Source organism: Barbatula barbatula (assembly GCF_947034865.1).
Source record: "Barbatula barbatula genome assembly, chromosome: 3".
In the NCBI taxonomy this organism is placed as follows: Eukaryota; Metazoa; Chordata; class Actinopteri; order Cypriniformes; family Nemacheilidae; genus Barbatula; species Barbatula barbatula.
In genome coordinates, this window is record NC_136764.1 from 24,914,186 (window position 1) to 24,932,249 (window position 18,064).

The window sequence follows — 18,064 nt, forward strand, 5'->3', positions numbered from 1 at the left end:
TTAATCTCGTTTAATCGCATCCAATGAAAGTACAATATGTGTACTGTTCATATTAATGTTGTATTTATTTAGGAAATATTTTGATAAATAAACATTTATCATTTTTTATAGTTTCCTTAAATATAGGCATCTGTGTTTATAAATACAAAATTAATATGCACAGCACGTAGGCATATATTATGTAAACCCAAACTTTTATTCTGTTAGCATTACAGAAACAGCCCTTTATCGTTTTACAGCATTAACAAACATAATACGATTTGATTATCTTTTGCTTTTTTCTATTTCTGAATGATGTCAATGATGAAAAAATTCAGATGAAAAACGACTCACTAGCAGGGCTTTGATCCATTGGGACCACCACATTTGCATAAGTTTCTTTGATCATCATTTGCTGGTGAGGTGTTTTTGGCATTGAAGCGATGACACATCAGGCAGGACGGGTTCACAGTTGGGGGCTTTGCTTTAGCCATTACAGGGCTACAGACTTTTTTTTACTAGGAGCCCTGTAGCCCCTAATTGATTTTTTTGGGAGCCCAAGTAGAAAGTTTTTGCAAATATTGACATTTTCCCCCAAAATAGCTGTATTACTGACAAATATCTTGATAATAAATTAAGTTAACTCACAAAAATGACAATGTGCAGTTTTATTTATGACATTACTCAATACCAGGGTCATATGGAATCTGCAGACTTTTTAGTTAGAAAACGTGCGCGTCATTTTATATTCGCAAATATCAAATCGTTTGTCCTCCGGCTTAAAAAATCTGTCACAGCAAACAGTGAATTGTAGTAATGCGCTCCTGTTGTGTCTGATAACTTGTCAACGATGAGCTCGCTGGCTATGACCAACGCGACGACAGCGAGTCACCCAGCCACGCAGCTCCGGACTCTCCCCTTCTCACACACATCGGCCTTCAAGGGTGGGCTTGCGATCCACTCGTCTTTTCACGTGAGATATAGCAACTAGAAGAAAATCTAAATTGACAGGTTGCACATGCGCGAGTACTTGTAAAAAACACTGGCGCCATCTCAAAAACTGGTTGCAAAATCTGTATGGAGTCCTGCATTTCTCTTGTAGCGGGTAACATGTTTTACAACAGTGTCTTCCAATTACAATCTACAGTATATCTATATCTATTGGAGAACACTGTTGTGGGCACTGCAACATGCAATTTTGACTTGATAGTGTGGTGGATGCTCTACTTGTTTCTTATCGCCAGATCTGAAGACTACGCCGGCAAGTTTTTTTTATAGATATGATCTAAATAGAGGAACATTATGAGATCAGGGTGGTGAGTCATTCACAAACCTGTCATCCACACTGTATAACTTGTTTATTGAAGATGACCCTTGCACATTACCCAGAATAAAAAGCAGGTTTTTTGCTATAGCTTCCAGTCCTTTAAAACTCTTGTCCTGGAGATAACGTGTTCATTTGGAACAAGGTTACAAGTGTGACTAGCGAGCACTTTCTCTAAGGGATGGAAATAAAGACTGTGTTTACCCAAACGCATTCGTAAACAAGGTCAGCAGCATCCAGCGATGACAAAGACACCAGGAAAATAAATACTCATAGTCCAAACAATTGCATTTTTCTTCACAGTACGTGTACCTATAGCGTGCTTACACTGTACATACCGGGTCATTTAAAGTAGATAGGATAAAATGGGACTAAGGCTAGGTTTAGGTTTATAATCTAGTTATTACCCAGTTATTATATTTACAATAACAAGTACACCGTATGTTCATGGGAAACAGGACTGTTAAATAAAGTGCTCACGTCCAGCCTTCACTATTTTTACATTGTTACTGTAGTAGGACTCGCTGTTCCTTTTCTGTGCGTATACTTGCTGAAAGTCAGCTTCACGTTCTGAATTTAGAAACCAATTCATTTTTTCTTTTCTTGGGGAAAACACATTCGCCGTGTATGACAAGCTTTACTTGTGGAATAAATGTTGATTTTAAAACATGGTTTTCTTGACCAATTTGCTGACTCTGACAATAGCAGAAACTTGTTTCTTACAGGATTTGCTCTTGTTATTTTTTAAAGTTGTGAGGTTCATTTTGAAACTTTGGCTTTCATTTGAAACTTTGGCTTTCGTGTGTGACATGTAAAAGTGTATTTTTGAGTGTGCTCAAGGGATTCATACTGCTTGAGGAGCGTAGCAGACTCGAACTTTCAAAGGAGAATTCTTGCACGTCTCACCCATGATAAAGCACCTTAACAGCAAAAAATGAATTTCTGACTTAGTATTGTAATCTTGTTTTCCTAAAACCTCTTGAATCATGATGCATTTTCTTGATGAACAAAATGACCTTTCTTGTTTTTAAACAAAAAATATGAAATTTCAGTGAATCCGTGCTTAAAACAAGCAAAATTTGCAGATTTGTTTGCTTCTTCTAAGCACAAATTCAATGAATTTTAATATTTTTGTCTATAAACAAGACTTATTTTCTTAGGGCATCTTGATTCAAGAACTTTTAGCCATTTGTACTGTAAAACAAGACTAAAATACTAAGTAAGAAAGTCTTTTTTTGCAGTTTTGGGATTGTCCTATTAAATGCGAGTATGTCTTTCTTCGGGCAGAAGAGGTTTATGAATGAAACTTATACTACAAATCCTCTGTCTGGTCTTCTGAGATGCGAGAACCACAAAGAGCCGCTTCTTTCCTACCCATCTGGAACCAGCTCAACACACTGTGGTGATTGAATGGAGAAGGATCTGCGGGTCACCACAGCGCCTGCAAACGTATTTCTATAAAACCCTCTTCTTCTCACCGGCACGATTTACAGCTTAGCAATAAATCACGGCTGTTCATTCTGCAGGAAAGCACAAAAAAAAATCTCTGAAGCTAACTTTGGTGAAGTCAGTATTTAATTTCTAAAGATTGGTTCAGCAGAAAACTCATAACATTAATATGGATCAGAGGCCCGAGCTTTGTTTTCCGAATTGACTGAGATTAATGAAGGATGCGAATTTTCTCATTAATTATTTGTGGAAGAGCGGTTTTACTTATTAAATATGTGTTGCTATCAAATTATGGTTTGGGAATTCAGCCATGTCTATTACTGATATGACTGTAGCTGCTTTTTGAAACTGTGTGTAGCTAAAACTTTTAGGGAGGTTATGCAACTGGAACTGTAGCAGAAGCACCAGGAAGTGAGAGACAGGACACTGTTTGCCATGCAGCTCTATTCAACATTTGCTGAAGATCCAGTGTTTCAGTTACAACATTTCTGTTTTCAAAACTTGGACCTCATACACCATAAAAACATCCAACTTGCAAATTGTTCTCCCAAACACAGGAAATAATACAACTTTACATTTTAAGATGAATGAGTCTTTTGCGTGTACTGCACAAGATTCGTCTAAAGATCTTTCTATTTTTGTTGATTGGAAAAATGATTTGACATAAAACAAGGTTTTAAAGTTCCCATCACGCACTGCAGCATGTGAAGCACAATTGTATGGTTAATATTTAAAAGATGAATGTTGTATTGTTGGCTGGCTGTGTTAATGCTGTTGTTGTGGTCGTCACCAATGCTGTTTTATTTAGAGCTGTTTCATAATGAATGACGTTCTTTTCATGTCACCATGGTTGAAGTTTGTCTTTTTGGTGTTGAGTTGCTGCGGAAAGTGCATTCAACACAAAGTATTTGACCAATGTTTTAGATCTTTCTTAAGTCGAGGATCAACGTTATAAAGTTAAATCAAAACTAAATTTCAGTTCGGTGACCTAGTCGACTCGGTTAGCAAAAAATGGCACTACAAATGTGAAGAAATTGAAGGTTGACTACACAATAAAACAATCGTTGAGAAAACTTAAAAATCATATTGCATTAGGTTGCCTTATTTTATTATGTTTTCTCAACTATTTCTTTTTTACAGTGATTTATTATGTAAAATAATCCAAAATATGTGTTCTTAATGTTTCTTTAGCCCAATTGCATTGTGTTGGCAGTGCAAAGGTTGTGGGTTTGACACAACAAACATACAACTGACAAAACAGACACTGAGAGGCCGTTTACACGAGACCATTATTAACATCTTTAACTTGTATGCGTTTTGGCAGTTCTTTTACACGGAATTGACATTTTGGGAGACTGAAAACGCAAATGTTTAAAAAGTGCACAAATACAAGCCGACAAAGGGTATTTAAAGCATTTTGGCCTTTTGTTTCTCTTTAAATTGACATCGCTATCCACTAAGCTGTAATGCGTTTTTACAGCGCATATTGTTTTGACAATGGTGTTGTGTGTAAGTGAAACTTTTATATAACGCTTAATAATGTTCTGTCATTGTCATGAAAACGTACTCTGACAAAATGCCTTATATTTTGGATAGAAAAACTTTCACTTTGTCTGACGAAGTATGCTCGTTCTATCGCAGCACAACGTGGGTGTTGTTCAGAAGTGCAAAACATAAAATTCTTTAAGCTTTATGAAAATAAACAACACATTATTAAGACAAAAAATAGAACTTATGATAAATTATCTTTCTAAAGAAAAACATTTTTTTTTAGATTGCGAAAGTTTTAATGACACAATTTGATGGCAGGAAAAAATGTCACAACCATATTCTAATACACCAGGGTGTTGAGCCATCTATAATGCATATGGATATTTGAGACAACATCAGATGGTTGTGAAACGTTCCTTTGTGATCTGCTGAATTTTGCCAGCTCAATATACAACAAGCACAACCTTCGACACAACAGATGATCTACAGAACAAAACACATCCATCTAAATGATTAAATGAAGTAAAATTACTGCAGAAAGCCATGTGCCATTTCAGTCCGTGTTTACATGCCCTTTAAACAACCCTGACATTTCCTGTTTTGCTTTTTAAGTTCATTCTGCGAGCAGAAATATATGTAAGAGAACATGAGAGCACATTTTGTTTACATTACCACCTGAATGGGTCATCAGCATCTCGGCCAGGAAAGGTCATGGATTATATTGACCTATTCAAAAGCTCAGTAGCCCCAAGCTCCCGGGTCCTTAAGCTCCGGCTGGGAGGACAGCGGTAGAGAGTTAGATGGATGAGGTAGGAGTACCCGGATCGATACTAACCTGGACTGCCCATACAGAAGAGAGAAAGAAGAATTGGGATGGGATAGTAAATATGAGCTTAACAGATGGAAGCGTCTGTGTTTGTTTAAATAACATCCTCCCGGGAGTCTCGCAACATGATATACATCTGTGCTATAATGCCACATTAAATCTGTGGTGTGCTTTCAGAAGGAGTGTTTTATCTTACGAGTTAAAAGAAGGTATTGTTTCTCATTAAAATCCCATCCGAAAAATGGCAGGATTTCAGGGGACATCATGCTCGAATCTGGCTGTGATACGCAGTGCAATGTATGAAGGTGTGATGAAATATAATATAACGTTTTTTACTTAATATGCTGCTTTCACTCAGATCAAGTAACTAGGACATATTAAAGCTATTCATGGATATAGTTTACAAAGATGAAGGGCCTTGAAATACAGACTTTGACAAGATCAAGAGACCTAAATCTAAATTCAGCATTCTGTTTTTAGTGTGGATGCCAACACAGCACCCGATGTTCTGGAAGAGTTTTACTATTAGATTCATAGCGTGCAATGTTTCTAAAAGTTCATTCACTTTTAAAAAAGCTCTCAAAACAGGAGGAGAATTGAAATGTCAGGATGATAAGTCCTTCACATATATGTCAGTCCATTTGCACCAAAACCCCGAATTCAAAGGTCACATCAATACGTCTTTATTTCAGCCGCATGCACCATTAATCACTCAAAGTCACATCAGTCATCAGAGAGGACTAATGTGCTGTCTATAGATCTCTTACCCTTCACTTTCCACAAGTGTCTCATTGATTCCATTTGCTTTCACACCAAACATCTGTGACATCCTTTCTAAAAATGACTGTCCCGAAAAAGGGAGTGAGGTCAAGGTGACAGAAATACGTTAAATATAATACATTGTGATGAAATAATTGTGTAGCAACTATTTGACATATTTATTTTATGTGTATGTATGTGTATGTGTGTGTTACAAGTGACAGGTAAAGGATAACATTTTGTGTAAGAAGTTGTTATAACTATTTTATGACAGTACTATGGCTATTATTAGTGTTATTGTTATTTAAGTGCTTGCCTGTCCATCCGTACTTGACATATACAGTACAGCTGTTGAAGAAATAAGAGAGTATTCCAAATTTTAATTTAAACATCATTGCTAGATGTACTGTGGTCATTCCATTCAATTGTCTGTTGAATTTTAACAAAATCAAAGGAGTGACAACATCATCCAATAGCAATGTTACAGACTGACAGCAAAACAAAACAGATGAAAACTGTGATCAAAATGAGATTATCACATAAAAAATGCTTGAATGCTTTTCATAAATACACACATTCACATTTACATTTAGTCATTTAGCAGATGCTTTAATCCAAAGCAATTTACAGAGAGTTACATACATACACTTGTTTTCTTTCCAGTATTTGAGGTCTGAAAAATACAGAGCATTTCTCCAGTTTTCGTTTTCAACAAATAAACGCAAAAATAAATTATATTAGAAATAGTGTTTGTAGTTCACAGAATGAAATAAAAATTATAATTTTACCTCAACACATATACGGTAATAAATTTAGAAATGCTGCAAATACTTTTTTTCCTCTGCTGCATGCATGAAATTGCTGATTCTTTTAAGCTGCATTCAAATGATTTTGATTAATCACATTGTCAATTAATAAACAAAACAATCAATAATTTATTATTTTGGGAAAATGGTATATTACATACAGTAGGTCATGGAGTGATTTATGGTAGAAGAAATGTTTCCCATAAATCACCAGCATCGTAATAGGATCTCCTTAGTCACGGATCATTGACTTTCTCAGTGATTTTACAGAATACAATAATACATGTAGTGTTACATTATGTCAGCATATTCAACACTGAATCCAAACAACCTTAATTTGCTAATAACACTACATATTGTAACAGAACTGCAGGGATGGCCGACCCAGGTTGGAGTAAAGTCCAATATACTTTGAATAGACACACACACAGAAGTAGGATACACCAGTAGTAATTAGTTATGCACCGTAGTTAAAAGATTAAAGAAGTAATTTATTATGGACTAAAAAACCTCTGGTAATTGAAGCATTTATGAGAATTGTGCATAATAATGTTCTTAAGCAAACTGAAAGCTTTGTCCGACTGTAAACGCGTTTTGTAAAGAACCCGCACACAGAAGGGATTTGTGACTAGAAAGCTCTTCAATATTTTCTTAATGTATTTTATTAACATGCCCACATTTACATAACTCGTGTGCAAATGTTATGCTTTTATGACCCTTTTTACAAAAAGAACAAGCTCTTTATAGCTAAAGGACAGAAAACATCAAATGGCTTGGCTTAGCTTAATGTTTATCTTCAACCATACAGATTTTTCTCTTGCAATATGGAGTTGGGCTTTTGGCTTTAAAACAAACAAATTATTATATATTTCTTTTTCAAAAAAGTGTTTTCACTTTTGGGAGAATTCGGGAGAATAATTAAATCATTGCATTGGAGGTGGAAAAATATGGTGACGATGCAATTTGTCTCTTGTTTCAGGAGGGAACCACTGGGGTCTGCGCAGTACGTCAAAGGGTAAGTCTTCAATGCTATTTTAATTGAATCAAAAGTAAAAATGTAATTAATTTGACTTTAGGAAAAACGCAGACATTTACTTATGTCTGCGTCTATATATGATTTTGATATTAGAATTTTTGGTAACACTTTACATTAAGGTGCCCTTTATAAAGCATTTATAAATGTGTTCATTAATGATTAATAAGTCGTTTACAAATGCATAATGAAGCAGTTATAACTGCATTAATAAAAAGAGGGATTCTAATGAAATACCTGCCAAATAGTGAAACATTTTTACATCGCATCTTATAAATGCTTAATAAATGTTTTCATTCATCATTTATTTGACTCGAAAGCAGTTATAACTGCTTTATAATGCATTTTTAAATGACTTATTAATCATTAATGAACACATTTATAAACGCTTCATAAAGGGTACCTTAATGTAAAAAGTGTTACCGAATTTTTTTGTATCCAATAATGTGATCTGAGTTATTCATGGTGCTTATAAAGAGAGTTTATAAGAAATATCAGTTCCCAATTGACAGCTAGAGAAAAAAAAGAAAATATTTGAAACTTTCTTGTCAGTCCTAACAAAGGCATCACACTGTCTTCTGTAAGAAGGTCAGCAAGAAAAATCTTTATCACCGTCAACCCTTTGTGTGTACGGTTCCGCTTTCATTTACTGATTTTACAAAACAATGTAGCGTGAAAACTGCAGCATACAGAAAAACAAAACGGTCTCTAATCCATTTACTGTAATTGCTGATTTTGCCTCACTGAGAGAAACCGCGGTCTCTAAGTAGCTGTCCAGGGCGCTAAATCAATGCGAAGACATGGCTCACTTCCCCTCCCGCTCACCCCCGCAGGCTTCAAGCCGCAATCGGTTTAGATACCTCCTCAGATGAGTGTCAACAGGCAATAGATGTGTGTGAAGACAATTAGGGGAAAGATGAATTCCCCCATAGCCTGGCCACTCCTAATGCCAGTCACACTTAATGGAACCGTTCTCAAGTGTGACACAAGAGGAACAGGCCAGAAAAAAAACAATAGCACGCTGTCTGTGAGAACAGATGGAGGGGAAGTTTAAATACACTGCACTGTGCATGAAATCAATGGAGTCTGAGGCTTTTTCTAAGTCTTGCTAATGCACTCGGCTTCATGAAGAATCTTTATTCGGCCTGGTCAAGCCACAATGGTGCTTTTTGTCATGTTGTGATAATGGCTATGAGACACAGATCTCTATTATATCTCTGCTGCCTAAAAACAGAGCTCAAGTATGGGATGTAGATTTTAGTCCCGTCAGTTGATTGTAAGACCTACTGTATTTCTACTTAAAATATGTATACACATAAAAAAGAATACATTAATGTATATGTAAATATCTTGTCTGTCAGGCAGAAACACCGATACTTCCAAACTGGTACTTCTCAGGAAAGAAAAAAAACATTGTGTTTTAATTCTTGAGACTGCCTTGCTTTTTGTTTAATGTTTACATAAACGAAAATGAACAATTCTGACAAACACGAAGGGTGACCTATAGTAATGTTTTCTTAAAACAAAAAAAGAGTTACAAGGTTTTTGTCGGACAGCGACTATAGACGTTTCATTGGACGCACGCACCTGGCTCGAAGTCAACTTCCATTCTGTGTTTGTTGATCGGTCTGACTATTTGCTTTATTTAATTAATATATTAAGTTTTTTTTCATATTAATATTTTTTGTATAGAAATTGTATTAAATAAACTAAATGTTGAATTGTATTGTATGCTAATTTTATTAAATAAACAGTTTGTTGAATGGGTCGCATTTAAATTAAGCCAAGTAATGGTTCTTCTAGTACTGGTAACACAAAATAATCCTGGCTAGACATATTCTTAATTTATATCGTTATATCTTTTGCTTGTTGTCAGAAAGAATCTGCAGGGCCCCCACTCTTTGCGGATGTGTACCGGAAGTTAAGATTGAGCCACAAGAGTGTGCATGCACAGTAACATTTACGTCTATACTTATATTCTAGTGATTCATATTATATTTTATAAAAGACCAATAAATTGATGATCACTTATTTTAGAATGTTTCAAAACATTTTAAAGTGCATACAGTACCTGTCTAAGAAAAGAAAACCACATATATGTCCGCACTACCTGACAGACATAACTGTAATGGGTCTTGTTGAACTGTCAATCATTTTGTACTCTCAGGTTTGGTTTGGGAGGCGGTACTCAAAAGACGTGTGCTTGAAAAGGAATGAAAATTGTATTGTCAAACTGAATAAATGTGGTAACAGCAAAAATGAAAGTGTCTCTACATAGTTTAAAACTGTTTTGTGTGGGATTGACCCAAATTGACCTTCACAAAGACCCAGCCCCAAATTTGTTGGACCCACCTCCAACAAGTTTTCAGTACCTATCAAGTATTTTGTAGCTTGGTATTGGAGTCCAAATTCTAAGTTTAGCGAAGTAAAGGTTCTTCTCGGTTTCTTTTGGTATCAGAAATAATCTACAGGCGCTCTTATTGTTTGTAAATGTGTACAGGAAGTTAAGTTGGGGTCACAAAAGTGCTCATGCGCAGTAACGCTTGTTAATGTTGTTAAGATGAAACCGTCTATAGTGTGCTGCAATGACAGCACATCTTGTAAGCGCAACAGGTTTTTGGAAGGTTTAGGGAACGGGTAAAACTCATTCCCCGCCTCTCTGGTATCTGCCATTTGCGTTGTCCCATATGAGCAACTTTTTAAAAAATTTAAGTTTACCAACATTTATATCGCATTATGACTGGTCCAATCACCTGTCAATCAAACCCCAGAAAAAGGGAGATTTCTCCATGACAAATTTTCATACTCGCTCTCCCTAAAAGATGAAAATGGATGGATACAGGGTTTCAGGCTCAATTCACAGAAAGGCTTTTGTAGTTAAAAGGGCAGACTATTATAGTATACCAGCATGCCCTTTCTCACAAGCATTTGGCAGAAAGTGGATTAAGTTATAGATTTTTCACAGAATGTAACACTATAAATATTTGCGTATTAATGCAGAACAGCACAATCAGTGTTGACCTTGATGAATGAGTTTTTTATTTGGGTAGCCGGATTCCCACTGTTCATGAGCTCTTCAGAAAGGGCGTGTGTGTTCAGTACAGCCGAATGATTCGCATGCAAAATGAAATGAATTGCTTTCATTGATTGAGTTTCACACTGCCATTAACGCTTATGAAGATAGACAAGAGGCCGATGATGACTTGCTTCTTTGTGGCATGTGACGGTTATCCTGCTGGATCTCACTTAACCTATTTTTCTGTGTGTTTGTATGTGTCAAATGTGTAGTTTGAATTTGAATGATGTGGCCACTGTTCATTCACTGTTGAAGTTATACCATATAAGATGTTACAACAGACTTGTTACCACCCCTAAAAAGCATTTTATTTCACTCGAATGATAAGGTCATGTTGCAAGACGTGCGAGCCAGACTTATGGTCCCATTGTTTGTAATACACACATATTTTTCCTTGGGGTCAGTCCTCAAAGATCTCCTGGAGGAAGTTTGGAGACCATTATCTCACCAGGAAAAAAGGGGAAAGGTGCCTTTTTAATTAAAGTTGGCAGATTTACCATCCACATAGGGTTTAAAACATCACCCGTCTGTGCAGATCGAGGCCGAAATGCCAGCGATAAAAATGATTAATGCTAGCCGGGATAGCCAGGAGATTTCTCTAAGGGATCGGTGGAGGAATTAGCACAGGCATTGGGAGACTGTACTGTAATGAGGAGAAGTGACATTAAACTCATGCCCTGAAAAAATGTATATAGCACCTGGGCCAAGCGGTCATGCCTCAACGTGATCTCAGTCCCACCACTGAAACTTATGTTCGGCATGGGATTGGATGGCAGGAGGCAGAAACTGAGACGATCGTAAAAAGTAGAAGAGTCATAATTTTCGTAGACAGAGCAAGATTGAGGATTGTCAAGCTATCCATATTAAAAGCATCACTTTTCTTCTGTTGTGTTACTCAACTTATTGCAGACTGGGATACAAACTCATGCATGCAAAAACAGGAGAGTTTAGTCTTCACAGCATGTCGTCAAACAACCGAGCATTGGCTTGTGGTCGCTTTGCACTAATTTTCACAGAAAGATTTAAAAAGAGCCAAAATCTCACTTGAGGAGATGATGTTCTTTTCTTGCCGTATCATTGGCTGCTTTCATGCAGGCTTACTAGCCTGTGCAGGACAGTGCACACCGCCAGGCTAATCACAGCGTGTCTTGTAAGAGCGTGTGCCGGCCACGGGCACACGCTGCGGTCTAGGACTTCTTGATTCACTCCAGTCACTGACTTAAAATAAAAAAAGTTTTTTCACCACATTTCTAAGACTGATTTGCACAAAAATGCCATATAAACAACACTAAAAACTTACTGGGTGCCTAAACAATCCGTGTTTAAAACTGTCTCCTTACCTCACCCTGATTCACAAAGGTAAGCTTATAATAATGAATTAAAATTTCAGCTGCAACTTTGTTTCAAACTGAGATGGCGATACAGACACTAGTGCAGACACAAAGAGCAGATAAATGGACACACAACAGCAGCAAATATTAAAGCATTTTTATCTGTCAGTCTGATTACTGTTTACCACTCCAACCTTTCAACCAGATTTGTGATATTTTTTAACCATAACATTTTATCTACATTTAGCATTAGCATTATTGATCAGCATGTAAACATGTGTGACCCTGTGAAAACCCATGCCTAAGTCTCATAATCAAATTAACTATTTCAAGCATTCATTTCACTAAGATTTGGGTATTATTCAGTCAATATTCAAGATATTGTTATATTTTCACAGAATATTCTGTAGGATGATTTTATGAAGGACTTTTGCTGGGTTTCACATTTTGTAATGAACAACATTTTAATTGTTTATTTAAAGGTAGAAGTGAAAGGGAAAAGGTGAAAATGGCATGGAAAGGCTAATTTAAGCCACGTTTACACGATAAAATGGAAACGTTTTTCTTTTTTGAAAAGTTTCACATACACGACAACGTTATCAAAACAATGATCCACAGATCTGCAAAAATGACTAAAACGCTGTATTACGCATGCTGACGATTGATTGACGGTTTATTGGAAGGCAAACTTCCGTCGCTAAAGAGTCCATACAATGCAGAGCGCTGCATTTTTCCTCATTCATAGTGAAGAGAAGCGTGCGCACACGCAAACAAACAAACAAACAAACAAGATGGCGAAAAGTTTGGACATTCAAAAGTGTTCCTTCCATCTACTGGTGCTCCCGGGTCTGATCCAAAAGCGCAGTTTAAAAACCCTTCGTCGCCGTGAATGAGTGTTAAGATTATGAGACTTCTATTAAGAGGGCATTCCCCAGAGCCACAGAGCCTATACATGTATCAAAACATAAAATAAATGGCCTGATAAAAGATCATATCTTTTATATAGTATATCCAAAAGGGCTGAAATATTGATGAAATATTTAGTATTTTCAAAAACATATGGTCCTCCGTTTGGAACAAAATGTAAAGACTGGACCTCTTGGAACTTTCATTGACTTCCCCTGCACTAGTACAAGGAACAGCTTAAAGAAATAAAGTAAAATTAATAAAGGTTTGAAGATCAGCGGCAATCTAATTCACCAGAGTAATGCCCTAAATATCTTTTAGATATCTGAATAAAAAGGTTATTGTCTGATAGTGGTTATAGTTATAGATTCCTGAAGCACACCTCTTCACATGCACCTACACAGTTAGTGTACAAAGAAAAATAAGAACTATTTGATTACTTTTACCTCAGTACAGTTTTGAGTCACAGGCCACCCCTGGCAGCGCTCATATGTTGCAAAGTCTTTTTTTTCTAAACGTAGCCAGACAGTTTGTATGAAAAGACAAATGTTTGAATAATTTCAAGTCTGCAAAGGGTCTGCAAAGACTCCAGGCACCAGATGCCGTAGACATGAAAGGGAGGCCTTCAGAAACATTACAGCCCCTTTGTTTCTCCACCTCAAACAGTTTATTCTGCAGAGAGTGCTTCTCTCCCATAAAAGAAGCCGAATTGATTCTGTGAAAAGATAATCATATTATTCGTCTCCCCACAGAGAGACAAGACGATTGCATCTCTTGTGTGCTGTTGTCTGTCAGCACTGAAATTTTAAATTAGCACCTGGAAGCTCGTATTTTATGCTTCCCCGTGGCACAGTTGAGACGAGACCAGTCACAAACTGTTTGTGTAACCATTTGGATCATTGATACTCTTCGCACGTGGGCTTAGTTTTTGGAGCAAAGAAGGGTAAACGTTGAATAATTTCTTTATAGTTTTGTGTAATGCTGGCCAGTGGGTTACTGGGTCATGAATAGTAAGCACTCTCAACACCTCAGCTCTGGGTTGTGAATCATGTATTAAGCTATAAAAAAGAGCCCAGTACCAATAAAAAGATTTCCATTGCTGTTTTATAGGTAGCACGTAGTGTAAAATGTAAATATTACGCTATAATCTGACGCTCCAGTAACTGTTTTGCCAAGAGAGATCTCATATTGCAGTCTGTTACCTTTGTTTCTCTATCGCCATCTCTATTTGAAACAAAGTTACAGGTTACTTTTTACTTTTATGTATTGAAACATTTCCTGTGAAACCCAACAGCTAAAATGTTCAATCAATATTCTGAGCTTACCTTTGTGAATCAGGATAAGGTAAGGAAACATGAGCATGAACATGGGTTGTTTTGGATACTTGGTCAGTTACTGATTTAAATTTTTTACCAAAAGTTGCAGCTATGAGCTCTCTCTTGACCTTAACAGTTACTGTAAATAAAGGAAAATTAATTTATTGCATATTATCATACTTGTTATGTACATTGTAAAAATATTATTTTACGGAATTTTACTGTTTTATATGACAGAATTTTCACGAATTTTGGAAATGCAGTAAAACTTTGTCAAGTTACAGAAAAAGAACATGAAAATACAAAAAAACATATTATACGGTTGTCTGGCGCTCCAGTTGGGAGAATAGTACCGCTTTTTAAGTTTTTTACAGTGTCGAAATATTATTTTAAATATAAAAGGTAATATGATCACGCTGAATTAAATTCAGCTGTGGCCACTTCGATGTTATTCTGTACATTGCTGCGTAGTTTACTGCTCCGTGTTTTAAAGTGAATATTTATTTTAGTGGAACAATAACTTGTGAGATATAAGAAACGGACATCACAGTGGGAACGCTGTTAGTTTGTCAGCGGTCTATAATGGTTTTTAATTCATGTTATATTTGCCTGGGTAACAATACTCTTGGGAACAGAGGGTGTACAGACTACAGAATAGAAAGACAGCAACAAACAAACAACCAGCCCACTATGACACTGACACTCAACAAGCACATATTTCAGAACAGAGATGCAGTTAACACCCGGTCACACTTTCACCATACAACGACTCCAACAAAGCCATGCCGTGGTTAGTTTTATTTATTCATGCAGCAACGTTACTTATTAAGGTGAATTTACAACTCACAGCTATAAAGAAGACATATGAGCAAATGTTGTTCAATTAAGCCTTAAAAAAGAGGTACACCACAGTAAAGAATAGGCGCAGGTATCTCACCAAGGAATTGTCTAACATTGCCATTGGCATACAGTGGCTAGAAGCACAAACAACTACCAAGAACACAAAACAATGACAGAAACTTATAATCTAGCAAGTATCAGCAAAGGGTACATTGGCATCCATACATTAAGCCACACTCTACCCTGCATGTTTACAAGTGCCCAAACATGCACAGAGCTGAACGTTGAAGTTATTCACCCCGAGGGTGACGGGCGCTTCCGCTGTTCACGGTAGTGCGCGGCCGGGGTCGGTTTAATTGCGCACGGGTCAAGCAATAATAAAAGCCTTTCCCCCGTGAGCAACCGCAGGGCCGCGGCCCAGACAGGTCCGCTCGAAATACTGCTGAAAGTTCGCCGGATGAATCATTGTTCGTTAGCTTTCCATCCATCATACGGGTGCGCTGAAATGAACCACGAACAGCTCCAGCGGAACACTATCTAAACAGCTCGGCGTGCTTGTGAGTCTCTTCCGTTAATTACTAATTGCCAGGATGAGATCAGAGATCCATCGCCTCATGCATTTTAAATGAGGCGAGTTTCAATGATTTCTTGTTAGTGGGGTAAAACGCTGCATTCAAAGTGTCTTGAACTACATTGCAAACTGTAAGAAAAGACACACGGTATGACACAGAATGCTCTTAAGATTTAATCATTTTATTGATATAATACGTGAATGTTCTTCCTGCAGTACTCAACGATATAGTGAGTTACCTTTGTGAGTTTCTGAGACTTACACGCCAGGTCCCCTGTGAAATGCATAGACCATATTGAGAATTTCTTGGCCTCGTTTAGGATAAATAAATATTGTATTCAAGCACAGGGGTGACATTGTGAAAGAAAAGGCACGGATTTACATCATCACTTACTGAAGAACGCATATGACCTGGTTGAATGTAATGCACGCTGTTGAACACATCGTCATGCTCACATATAGACAGGGACGGACTGGGACTAAAAAACTGCCCTGGACTTTGACTAGGCCTGGCCCAAAGCAAACGGCGCGCGGAAACTCGACAACAACAACAACGCCTGGCATGAGTGTCACAAGACTTTAATTGTGGCTCATGATACGATACCATCCAAATTATAGCAATAGCACTGATGTTGACTAGATGTTGTGTTAAAAGCATATTCTTCTAGATTAACTTGAATTCTCACATAGAAATGGAGGTCTCAACACATTGCAGTCCCTCTTGCTGAACCAATACAAAACAGGTATCTGAAACACACTACACATAGGCCTGAACCCAGAGTACTCCCCGGTAGTGGTAAGAGTAGTAGATGGAACTAGAAGTGAGGAGATGGGGTGGAGGAGGGATGCTGATAAAGTGTCAATGAACAGAGGTAGGTCTGCTGTGTATCTATACCTGGTCATTGAGTTGATTACTGATTGATCTCCACTTGTGCTAATTGGGTTAATTATCTGAACCTGCTCCTCCCAAACTTTGTTAAATAAAACGTCATATAATATGCTGTTATAACAGCATATTATACAATCTATTCCATGCTGTTTTAAAATACACCATTACAAATGTAACTTCTGTATTGAAAATCTTCAAAGTTTGTAAGCATTAACTGTAACGTTACCAACATTTTCAAAAGTAAAAGCAAAACATATTTCTTAATATTAGCTACTGCATGTGGAATTTTTCTTAAAATATTTCTGTTAGTTTGCGACATTTAGTGGCTTCAGCATCTAAATTTCGCAATTTTTTTCTCTCTCGCTTTCTCAGCCCCACCCTGTTCCCCACCCGCGGCCGCGTTATGCATAATGTTTATTTGTTTTTTAGCCTCTAACGTCTTTGCTGTTAGTTTCTTCCTCCCACTTCCTCCTCTTCTTCTTCTTCTCCTTATTTGGCGGCCAACATAGACTGTATAGGCGGCCAAGCAATGCGGCCACGGCCAGTGCAGCTGGCATCCAACTTAAAGGTGCATTGCTGCCACCTACAGTACTGGAGTGTGAAACAGATTAGTGGGTGGAAAAAAACAGGTGATGACTGCGTGCGTGGCGGGCGGGCCCACCGGCCGTCCTGGAGATTCTCCAGATCACACAGATGGCCAGTCCGCCCCTGCATATAGAGACAGATGTAAAAGTGAGATGAAGAGGGTACACTTGAATGTCCCATTCTTATTGTTATTACTACGATGTTGAATAAGGCAAAAGTACACATACATTACGAGTTCATACATTTTGTTTGTTTGTTTCTTGGATTTTTTTTATGCTTATTAACCAAAAATCACTCAAATGAGGGTTTTCGGTTGTATTTCCCAAACTCAAATTTAGGTTTCTTCATATAAAATGAATTGAAAATAAAAGGGCTCATGTAAAATTTAGTTTGACCTTCTCAGGTTGACTACATTTTCTAAAGATTTATTTCATCTCATTCCACTGTCTATTTGTGAAAGACATTCAAAATACACTCAAGAGTTGCAAGTGTTGTCTAAAATTGTGATCACAATTATTTGTTGGACTGAATATTGTTTGAAGTGCGCCTTCATCCATAAACTCTACACCAAAAATTTACAATTTCTGACCTGATCATGATGATGTTTTGTGCTTGATGGTACGATTATTTTTCATTTATTGTGGGATTCAGAAACAGTTATCACGATTAAAACACAATTCATCGTGCAGTCCTAGTTTCAAGGCCCAATTTTGTTCCCGTTCATTAAAAGTGCCGTAGAACTACAAAAGATTATCCCAGCCAGCTAATTATTTGATAAGAAATAATCCAAGCTTACACCTGCAGTACAATGACCTCTACTACTTCTTAGTTCTCACCATAAGATAATTGTTTATTCTTCTCACGCAAAAAGAAATACACACGT

The 18,064-nt window shown here is 37.1% G+C and overlaps 1 protein-coding gene across 2 annotated transcripts in view; it reads left to right on the top strand.

The window, feature by feature from the left end:
* Positions 1–18,064, top strand: part of tnr (tenascin R (restrictin, janusin)) — a 124,995-nt gene that overhangs the window by 23,580 nt on the left and 83,351 nt on the right. For both annotated transcript variants that reach the window (XM_079453430.1, XM_079453431.1), the window contains exon 2: positions 7,614–7,649. The gene's annotated coding sequence lies outside the window, so the exon portion shown is untranslated. The remainder of the gene's footprint in view (positions 1–7,613; positions 7,650–18,064) is intronic.